Raw genomic sequence first — 10,907 nt, forward strand, 5'->3', positions numbered from 1 at the left:
TACAAGTCCCACACAAGCTCCCAATTGTCTCTACATAGATACTATTCTTAAACCATCCTAACACCTTCTGCGAATCGATAGAGGTCTGATTTGTATGCAATTCTGGTACTACACTTAGAGCCACAATTTGTTTATGGACGTGCCACTACATCTGATTATTGCACTGCTTTTTCAGACAGAAATATCTATGCAGTGAAAGCAGCAAGAGCATCATTCAATTTTTGAACACACAAAGCATTTGAAATAAAATGCAAAAATGAAACAAATTAAATTGAAACAAGCTGAAAAATATGAATGAAGAAACATTTACATGGGTTGAAATAACATCAGCGTTTCCGATGGTGGAAGATACAGGCACACTTTTCTGCATAAAACACACAATCACAGCTACATATATGCATTGGCAGACCACGCATTTCCCCTTAAAAGTTTTTTTACCACTTCAATGAAAAATAATGATACAATGGATTACAAGTAACTTATTCACTCACACGATCACCCACATGAGAAGATATTCCACTTTACCCCTGTATGAAACCGATTGTCCTGAATGAATACCACGGCTAAACATCGAAGCCACATTTACACAACCATCTCGGCATGCCTAAATGATCAAAGCTCTTTCAATGCATTACACTGAACAATGCACACATATTCTTAAACCATTACATGCAAATTAGGCATCAACGTATTCATATTATGAGCACGCCAAATGCACCTGGCAATATATAAACATAAAACATGAATGAAATTAACTTGACATACTAAAAAGGTATAAATAAATTTATTCGTGTATCCAAAAAATTGTGTCATGTTTCAAGGAAGAAGATAATGCAGCCACAGCCACATTTCAGTGCAGTCAGGTTCCTCCGTTAGTGCCTTAGTAGAAATAAGAGAGATCCAGTTTCTTTGTCGATGTTGCTTGTGATAGCTTAGTGATTTGAAAGCAGAAGATAAAAACACAAAGAGAAACACAAAGACACAAAACAAGCAATTTTCAAGGGCTAAAATAGGATCACTGTTAGGGGTCACATAAAATACGGGCACACTTTTCTGCACAACACGAACAATTATTGCTCCACATATGTATTGGCAGCCTAAAGGAATCCGTGCAAGTCAAGCATCAAAATATTCAGATAATGAGCACACCAAATGCCCCAAGTGTTGCATAAAAGTAAGAACATGAATTAAATGAACTCTACATACAAGATATCACAAAACAAATTGATACAAAAAAAAATGGTGCCACATTTCATTGTGGAAGAGAATATACCCATATATTAAGAGTATTTAGGTTTTTTAGTTAGTGCCACAGTAGAAAAAAAAAAAGAGAGTTCATTGGTCGATGTTATTTTCGATATTCTGCTGATCTGAAAGTACAAGACAAAAACACAAACACAAAGGATGACAGGCTAAGTGCATAATGAAGTAACACAATATTTTCACTATAAACTTTCATATCATGGATAACAAAGTGCAGTGCAAAACAAAAGTGCCGCTACAATGTGTTGGGGTAACTTGCCTACAAACTGTTTTCTTTCAGCTAGATTCATGAACATTTCCATTGTTAGACAGACTTGTAAGAAGAGAGTATTCATTACCCCTTACCTAGCCGGAACCAATGCTTTGTAAAGACAGGCACAATTTGTTTATGCTGATGACTGAAACTTACAACACCATAATGACAGCCATTCTTTTCTCCCCAATTTTATGAGACTAAATGTGCAAAAAGCAAATTTCCCATTTTCCCCCATTCCAATATAGCCAATCCGAGTCAGCAGACAGTGGTCAGGGTCACACAACCATTCCAATCTGAAGGACATAGCAAATCAAACTGCTACAGAGTGGCCAACAAAGTTTTGTGAAGAGGCTCGTGTGGTGCACTTATGGCAACGTCCAAAGCACGCAACTTCTTGGGTGCTCCATAGAGGGAACTAACACATCTGCAATAGGACAGAGGTCCCTATTAAAGCCAGCACACACACACTCACAGTACACTAACACAAACATTTACCCTTGTCATAAACCAGACTTGCACGTAACAATTTACTTCTAATAAGTGACGTCCCTTGGTAGTTTTGTGATCGACTGATTACTTTTTGGCAACCTATTACATGCAACTGCTTGCATTTATCAAAGAGACAAGCACTCATAATATTGTAGACTTTAATATGGCGGGAAATAGAGAATTGCTAATGCACTGTGGTGACATGGAGCAGCAAATGCTATAGAACCTTGATTATACATCCCCCAATTATGCTACAGCTCACATTTTAGGACAAATTGGCTTGCTCCCGGCAAGATCCCCGTAGAAATAACCAACTAAAAAGCGTCATTAAACAATGCAATTTTAAGCCAGTCAGCCTTGTAGGACACCTCTCTACAACTGCCACAGAAAAAAATTATCGTATTTGCTCAAATGTTATGCGTGCTTAACTTTTGTTGGTTTAAAATAAAATTCACCTGACAGTAACGATATCAGCTTTTTAATATTGAACTGACATGGCTCCATGGTTAAGATTACAAAGAGAGAGAGAGAGAAGTACAATTTGCCTTCATAGAATTGGAAATTTATTCTTTTGGCAATTCATTTTCTGCAGTGAGACAATTCACCTGGCCTTTAGGATGGCCTCTGGATCGCTTCTATTCAAGGGTTGTTACCGATACGCAGTGTTCATGTAACATCACTTTTGCCACTTTTTCCTTTTCCTCATGGGTACTTAAGCTGCCTTTCACGCATTACAGTGCAGGGTGTTGAGGGGTGGTCACTTGTTGCATTGCGCGATGTCGAATATCAAGCTGTGCATTCTTTTGCTGTCATACTTCAACGAGCTCAGCGAACCGTGCAAGAGCTACGCTTCTGGCTCAATACGAATCAAGACGTCAGCCCGTACCGGCTTTCCACGGGAGGTGATGCTACCGCAGACATCGACTTGTTGCCCGCCACGACCTACGTGGACATATACAATTACCTCGTCTTCACCACAAATTATGTGACCCAAGTACAAACGAAAGCATAAGGTCCATCGAAGCACACTATATTATATGAGTGGATGGGGTGGGTCTCGTAGGGAAGCAGGTCACATGGAAACTAGGGGTGTGCAAATAGCGAAATTTCATCTCAAATCCAATAGTGCCGAATAGTGTCCAAAAATATTGAATACAAAAGATTTTCTTCAAAATTGAAAGAAATAAAGAAATGAAATCTGCTCATGTCTTCGAGCACATGGCGCGATGAGTGACAGCTACTGAAAGGGTGTCATGCATAAACACAAGCTGTTCCACATGACCTGGCTTCAGGCTCTCTCGTTATGATGTTACGGTGTTTCCTGCAGTTGAAAACATGCGCTCACTGGGCATCTCGGTAGCAGGGGTGGGAAGGTATTGGCTCCAACTTTGGTGACGCCTAGGTAAAGTGCCGTATTATGCTCTTATCAGTATTTCAAAGGATCATGCTTTCTTGGGATCAGGGGCTAACTGAAGCATTTTCAAACCTCTTGACTATAATGTCTGAGCTCAGTGTGCTTGTTACATTTTGACGCTAGCAGTTTGGCAGTCTCCCAGACTGTTCCCTGGCCTTGTTTGCTGGAACCATGGTGTGCGGAAATGACAATCTTTAATATAAACATGCGCTAGCTTTTGAACCATGATATCGGTGAAAGTTTTAACGAAAGGCCTACTGCAACGATGTTAGTGTTAGTTTTAGCCACTTCACCCTAACAAAGTTGCACCATTGGCCTTCGTAGCGCTTTAGATATTCGCCCTGTCGAATTATTCGAAACTTCGATACTAGCTATTCGAATCTCGAATATTCGCACACCCCTAATGGGAATAGCTGGGTCGTTGTGAGCAGCGAGGTAACTTTACGCGAAATGTGGCCGCAGCAAAAAAGTGTGATGGGCTGTTTCTGAGGCTGTTTTCTCTGCATTCGCAAAAACAGGCTGAAAAGGAAATTGTGCAAATCCAAAGTGGTGACTTCGAGTGGTCGCAGAACGTAGTGGTACAAGAAATGCCTGTTACTTTTTTTGTCCCGTATAAAATGTTCTATTGCTTTTTGCCTTGTATAATTTAGTCCACTACTTTGCAATACTGTGCAGTGACATACTTACAATTGACGGACGGTTCAAAAAAAAAGAAAGAGGACGGTTTAAAAAATAAAAAAGACCTGGCGAGGTTTGCCTGACCTTCAACTAGAACCAGTCGGAAGGTTAACCTTATTTACGCTGTACTTCAAGCTGTCACTGAATGAAACTTGTTCGTTTCAAAGCTTAGCGCAACAAGAAATCATGAACGGGCCTTGAGCAAGCAAGAACAACGCGACGCAGTATGCTCAGTGTGTAGAATAACTCTCTTGATGTGAGCTTTCATAAGGAAAGCGGCTCATCACCGATTACACTTAAACCAAGAACAGACGCACACGGGCTGCAATCATGAACAAATGAACGGATGTAAACTATAGAGGGTGCTACGCGCCATGCTTTCTATATATGGTTGAGGGGAATAAAGCAATGGGCATTCGTTTGGTCATCAAGGATAGATGATGACTCTTAAGGGCTCGTTTTCTTTGTTAGACACAATAATAACGAGAACTAACAGACAATAACGCCAAGGAAAGTATAGGGGGTGTTATCTGTAGTATTTAGAATATAAATGTGAAGAAAGTAAAGTGGATGAAAAGATAACTTGCCGCCGGCAGGGACCGAACCTGCGACCTTCGAATAACGCGTCCGATGCTCTACCACTGAGCTACGGCGGCGGTCATCGTCCCGTCCACTTTATGGGGTATATATGTGCATTTAAACCTTGGAGTGTTAGTCAGCACCATTCGCAGCCATGGCGGCGAGTGTGGAACACTCTTTTTCTGCCTTTCTGGCATCACGTAGCACGTGATCTTTTTACGAGCTGGCAGCTGACCAATAATCCCTCGCATACTACCTGAAGGCATCAAGTCTGCCAGAACGAGACCCTCGCTATGAATGAATGGCTCGGAGTCACTTGTGTAGACGCGCCTAGCGTCTGTCAGCTACCGGTATCGTACTTGGTGTCAGAAGTGGCCGCCGTTCGCTCTCTGTAATGACGGACAAGCCCGACGCTGCGTTTGCCGGGGTACCTGGACTCCAACAGCCACCGAACTTCGACTTCAACGACCCAAGTGCGTGGTCCACCTGGATTGAGCAGTTCGAGGACTATGCCTACGGTACAGGAATGCACCGAGCTACCGACGAGGTTCGGGTACAAACGCTTACTGCATGAATGTTCAAGCTCGACGCGTGCTAGCGTCTTTCAACTTGACGGCCGAAGAAGCTCTGCCGTACAGCGTTATGAAAAGCAAGTTCACCTCGTATTTTGTTCACCCACTAAATGAAGTTCACGAGAGTTATCGTTTTCACAAGCGGACGCAGCAAGCAGACGAAAGCGTCGATGCTTTCCATTCTGCGTTGAGAAACATCGTCAAAAGATGCAACTATGGCTCAGCGTCCGTAGAGGACAGGCTCATTCGAGACCGATTTATCGTCGGCTTGTTGGACAGCAGGTTATCAGAACAACTCTGCTGCACCTCTGACTTGACGCTGGACAAAGCGCTCCTGCATGCACGGCTGCACGAAGATGCCGAAAGAGAGAAATGTGAACGCGCAAACCAGTTATCTGGACCAGTCGCCGTTGATGCAGCGAAGCACAAGCCAGTGAAAAGACAATCTCATAAGCGAACGTCAGCATCAAGAGAAACCCCTTTTTCCGATGCGACGCACGGATCGTGTCACTTCTGTGGACGAGAAGTGCATCAGCGGGAATTTTGTCCTGCCAAGAAAGCCGTTTGCAATTTTTGCAAAAAGAAAGGGCACTTTGAAGCAGTTAGCTTAGCCAAGCAGCGTTCGCACTGCCGACAGTCACATGCCATCGAGATGCATGCTGTCAAGGCAAGTCGTGAAGCAAACGCTAAGTTCGTTTGGGTTCACGTGAACGGCGTCCCGCTCAAGTTCAAGGTCGGCTCAGGAGCGGAAGTTACCGTCGTTGCAAGCACTTTTCCAGGAGTACCACCTCAACTCGAAAAACCGGAGGGTCATCTAACAGGTCCTGGAAATTATCCTTTGAATGTGTCTGGCCAATTCAAAGCTACGTTGGAGTGGAAAAGCCGCACCTGCGTACAGCCAATGTATGTCATGCCTTCACAGTCTACGCCTCTGCTAGGCTACCCTGCTATACTCGCATTGGGAGTGGTGGAATTCATCCACGCCGCACAGCGACCTGAAAAGCCAGCCAGCTCTTCAAGCGACGCCACCCTTAGCCAGGATATCTTCGATGGACTTGGTACCGTAGGGGAGGAATACACTATTAGGCTCAAGCCAAACGCCAAGCCATTTGCGCTCAGTGTACCTCTCAGAATTCCCATTCCTCTGTACAACCAGGTGAAGCAAGAGCTGGACCAGATGGCAAAACAAGGGGTCATCAGGTGCATTACGAAGCCAACGCTATGGTGTGCAGGTCTGGTCGCAGTACCAAAGGGATCAGGCGGCATCCGAATATGTGTGGACTTAGCAAAACTCAACAAGGAAGTTCTCCGTGAAAGGCACGTGCTTCCAACGGTCGAATGGGTTCTCGGGCAAATGGGCAACGCAAAGGTGTTCTCCAAACTCGACGCGACAGCAGGATTTCACCAAGTGCGACTGTCCCAAGAATGCCAAGAGTACACCACATTCATCACACCATTTGGACGCTACTGCTACTGTCATCTACCTTTCGGCCTGACCTCGGCACCAGAGTATTTTCAGCGAGAAATGGCTCGCATTCTAGAAGGACAACCGAACATCGTCAACATGATAGACAACATCCTGGTTTTTGGAAAAGACCGAGAAGACCATGACAAGCGACTTGTGGAGGTTCTTGAACGTCTGAGGAGAGCCGGAATTAAACTCAACAAGCTGAAGTGCTGCTTCAGTCAAGACAAAGTAGAGTTTCTCGGTGTAATCATCGATGCCAACGGTATCTCGCTGAGTCCCAGTAAACTCGAAGCCCTACGCAACTTGGAGCCACCCCAGGATGTTGCTGGTGTTAGACGCTTCCTCAGCATGGTTAATCATATTGGTCGCTTCCTGCCCAACCTTTCGCAGGCAACCGCCCCTATTCGCGCCTTGCTGGGCGAGCAGAATGCATGCCAGTGGGGACCGCTTCAAGAGAACGCTTTTAATCGGGTCAAGGAGATGCTCACCTCAGACCTCTGCGCCGCAAAGTATCATCCCGGTCATAATACCATTGTCCCATGCGACGCGAGCTCATTTGGATTGGGAACTGTTCTTCTGCAAGAACAACCATCGGGGGAGCGACGCGCGGTAGCGTTTGCATCACGGTTGTTAAGCGATGCAGAACAACGCTACAGCCAAACAGAAAAAGAAGCGTTGGCGGTAGCATGGGCAGTGCACCGTTTTGACCAGTACGTGCGGGGCCTCAACTTCACGGTGGAAACCGACCACCAGCCGCTGGTGACACTACTTGGAAACGCTGACTTGGACACGATGCCTCCACGTATTCAACGGTTCCGTATCAAACTTATGCGATACCAATTCAACGTGGTCTACGTTCCAGGCAAACAGCTAGCCACTGCGGATACTCTTTCAAGGGCTCCGGACGAGAAGCCGTCGATCAGCCTAGTAGATGTGGTAGAAGAGTTCGTGGAATTCCAAGTTGCAGCGATCACTGACACGAAGCTGGTTACTGCAGATGATGTCCGCAGGCACCAAGAACAGGATGGTGAATGCAACCAGCTCGTCAAGTACTGCACCCAGGGCTGGCCTCGTCGAGACAGGCTTCTGGAGCACACGAAGAAATACTGGAACCATCGAGGTGATCTCTCTTTGTGCAACGGCATCCTGCTAAAAGGCAATCGATTTGTCATCCCGACTTCGCTGCAAAAGGATACGCTCGAACTTATTCATGAAGGCCACCAGGGAATTAACCGATGCCGGCTGAGAGCACAGGATTCTGTGTGGTGGTACGGACTTTCGCAGCAAATATGGGACAGAGTCAGTCGCTGCAGGCAGTGCGCAGCCACGTGAGCACAACGAAGTGAGCTATTGGTTGTAACGAAAACTCCAGCGCAACCATGGCAAGAAGTAGGAATGGACTTATTTAGTCACAGAGGACACAGCTACCTGCTAGTAGTTGATTATCGTTCTCGCTACCCTGAAGTCATCGACATGCGAAGCACGAACTCTGAGGCGGTCATCAATGCTGTCAAAAGCATTTTCACTCGTTTCGGCATCCCCGAAGTTGTACGAAGCGACAATGGACGGCAGTTCGCTTCACACGCATTTGCAGCTTTTGCGAAGCATTATGGCTTCCAACACATCACCTCAAGTCCCAACTACCCGCAGTCTAACGGGGAAGTTGAAATGATGGTTCGCACGGTCAAAGACTTGTTCGAGAGAGCAGAGGATCCTTTTCTGGCAGTTCTGTCTTACAGAGACACTGCAGGTGTCACAGGGTTCAGCCCAGCGCAGCTACTGATGGGCCGCAGCTTGCAAATCAGGCTTCCCAAGCCAGCGGAGTGCCTGGAACCGAAGTGGCCTGCCCCTGACATTGTCAAGTGCCAAGACGAGGAGGTAAGAAGGCGGCAGAAGAAAGATTATGATCGCTGTCGTGCTGCGACCGTCCTTCCTCCGCTGGAGCCGGGGGACACGGTGTGGGTTCGAGACATCAAGGAAACGGCGTGCATTCTCAGCCCAGCCTCGAAGGTCCGCTCGTACGTCGTGGAAACGACAACCGCGGTGCTTGAGCGTAATAGGGTGCATCTAGTGCCCTATTCGGACCCAACAACGAGCCAACTCAATGAGCCAGCATCGAGGGAAAACATCGAGGGGCACGAAGAGCAAGCCACCGTTACAGACGCCACAAGTCTCAAATGAATGCGGAGCGCGAGTCACCAGATTTGGTCGCCGAGTTAAGACTCCGAAAAGACTTGACTTGTGACGTGTCGTGTTTTTGTTGTGTGCATATCTCGGGGGAGAGATGCAGAGGGCGCTACGCGCCATGCTTTATATATGATTGAGGGGAATAAAGCAATGGGCATTCGTTCGGTCATCATGGCTCGGAGTCACTTGTGTAGACACGCCTAGCGTCTGTCAGCTACTGGTATCGTACAACGGGGTTGTAACGAGTTAACCACAAATATATTCTAGGGACCGTACATGTGTTCTCTGACCGTACCACAACGCCAACAACACTGCCATTTTGTGACGGCAATAACACTGTACCTGACCCCTCTGACGGGAGGTTTTGGTTTTGCTTTCGTAGTGGGTCCTAACGCGCAGGTGTTTTTGGATTGGCACTGACTACAATGACGGGGCCCGTCAGCGCAGTACCGTCGTAAAAGTGAGGGGGCCCGTCATCGTAGTGTAAATCGTAGTGTAAACCGTCATAATAGCGATGCCACTATAGTGATGGGCCCATCACCGTGAAGCAGTGACTACGGTGACGGTGCCCGTCAGCGCAGTACTGTTGTAAAAGTGAGGGGGCCTGTCATCGTTGTGTAAATCGTAGTGTAAACTGTCATAATAGCGATGCCACTATAGTGACGGGCCCGTCACCGCGAAGCAGTAACTACAGTGACGGGGCCCGTCGGCGTAGTGATAACGTAAAAGTGAGGGGACCCATCAGCGCAGTAAAATTGTAAGAATGAGGGGGCCCGTCACCATAGTCTAATGGTAAAAATGAGGGGGGCCGTTACCGTAAACTTGTAGTCGCTAAAGACACTTTCGTCGTACGGTCGTACGGCTTCGGTGGCGTAGTGGGTCAGCGCGCTTTTCAGAAGCGGTTGTGCTGCAGTTTGTCAGATCAGTCCCTGTTTTGTGAACGTGCCGCTGCATAGACAACTTTGTCAACATTAATTTTTGTGTCGCTGCATGTGTCGCTGCATAGGCAGACGTATGGCCTGATGCCAAATGTAGTGCAGGTCAAAAATGTGTTCCAATTAACCTTGAGGGCTGTGTAGTTGGACAGTACATCTCAATAAGTTTCAAAACTGCAATAGATATGTAACTAATTTCGGAACTGCTTCGCCTGAAATCATACGCACAGACTTCGTGTGATCAAATTGGCTCCTTTAAACAAGGGGATAGGCACGTCGCTTTCGTCGATCATCAATGTGTACTACTGCAATACAAACGTCGTTAGACATGCGAACTCTCCACGGTGCGGTACATATATGGTGCGCTCTCTGTAGCTCATCTTCCAATCCTGAGATGGCGCTTTTCTCACGGTATCGAGGTGTGTTCCGTATGGTTCTCGTCGATTCAAATGCGAACGCGCCGAAGATGCGGGCGTGACCGGTCGTCTGGCGGCAAGTGCAAGTGCAAGCCGATGCAGCTGCGGGCTTGGGTAAACCACAAGGTGTGACCGAGTCAATGAACCGAATACGCAAGAGTGAACGTGCGTCTAGCAGCGTGGCTATATCCTACGCTGAGCGGAGGGAGCCGTAGCGAGCTTTAACGCCGTCACCTCGCGCCGCAGTAAATAATAAAAACTATCAAAACTGCTCCAATCACTTCAGTAAGAGCACCAACAGCACCGCTATGAGCTCGGTTATGACGGGTCACCTCACTATTACGACATCAATACGGCTGTACTGACTCAATGTGGTAGTGCCTGCGCGTTTTTAATTATATGCAGCATTGCTGCAGAGCTTGCGATAGGGGGAGCTCAGACCAGGGCTTCGCTGCGGCTGCCACTCTGCGAGCCCGTTCAGTCAGCTGGACTCAGCTGATCGTCCAGGTTCTCGCTGGCCAGCAGCTCCTCCCATCGCTCCTCTGTGGAATGCTGCCCGACGCGATTACCTTTTAAAAATAAGTAACATTACTTAAACAATATTGAAAACAGAATAAAAAAAAAGAAAAATTTACTTGGTGACTGCGATT

Source organism: Rhipicephalus sanguineus, chromosome 7, assembly GCF_013339695.2.
Source record: "Rhipicephalus sanguineus isolate Rsan-2018 chromosome 7, BIME_Rsan_1.4, whole genome shotgun sequence".
Classification (NCBI taxonomy): domain Eukaryota; kingdom Metazoa; phylum Arthropoda; class Arachnida; order Ixodida; family Ixodidae; genus Rhipicephalus; species Rhipicephalus sanguineus.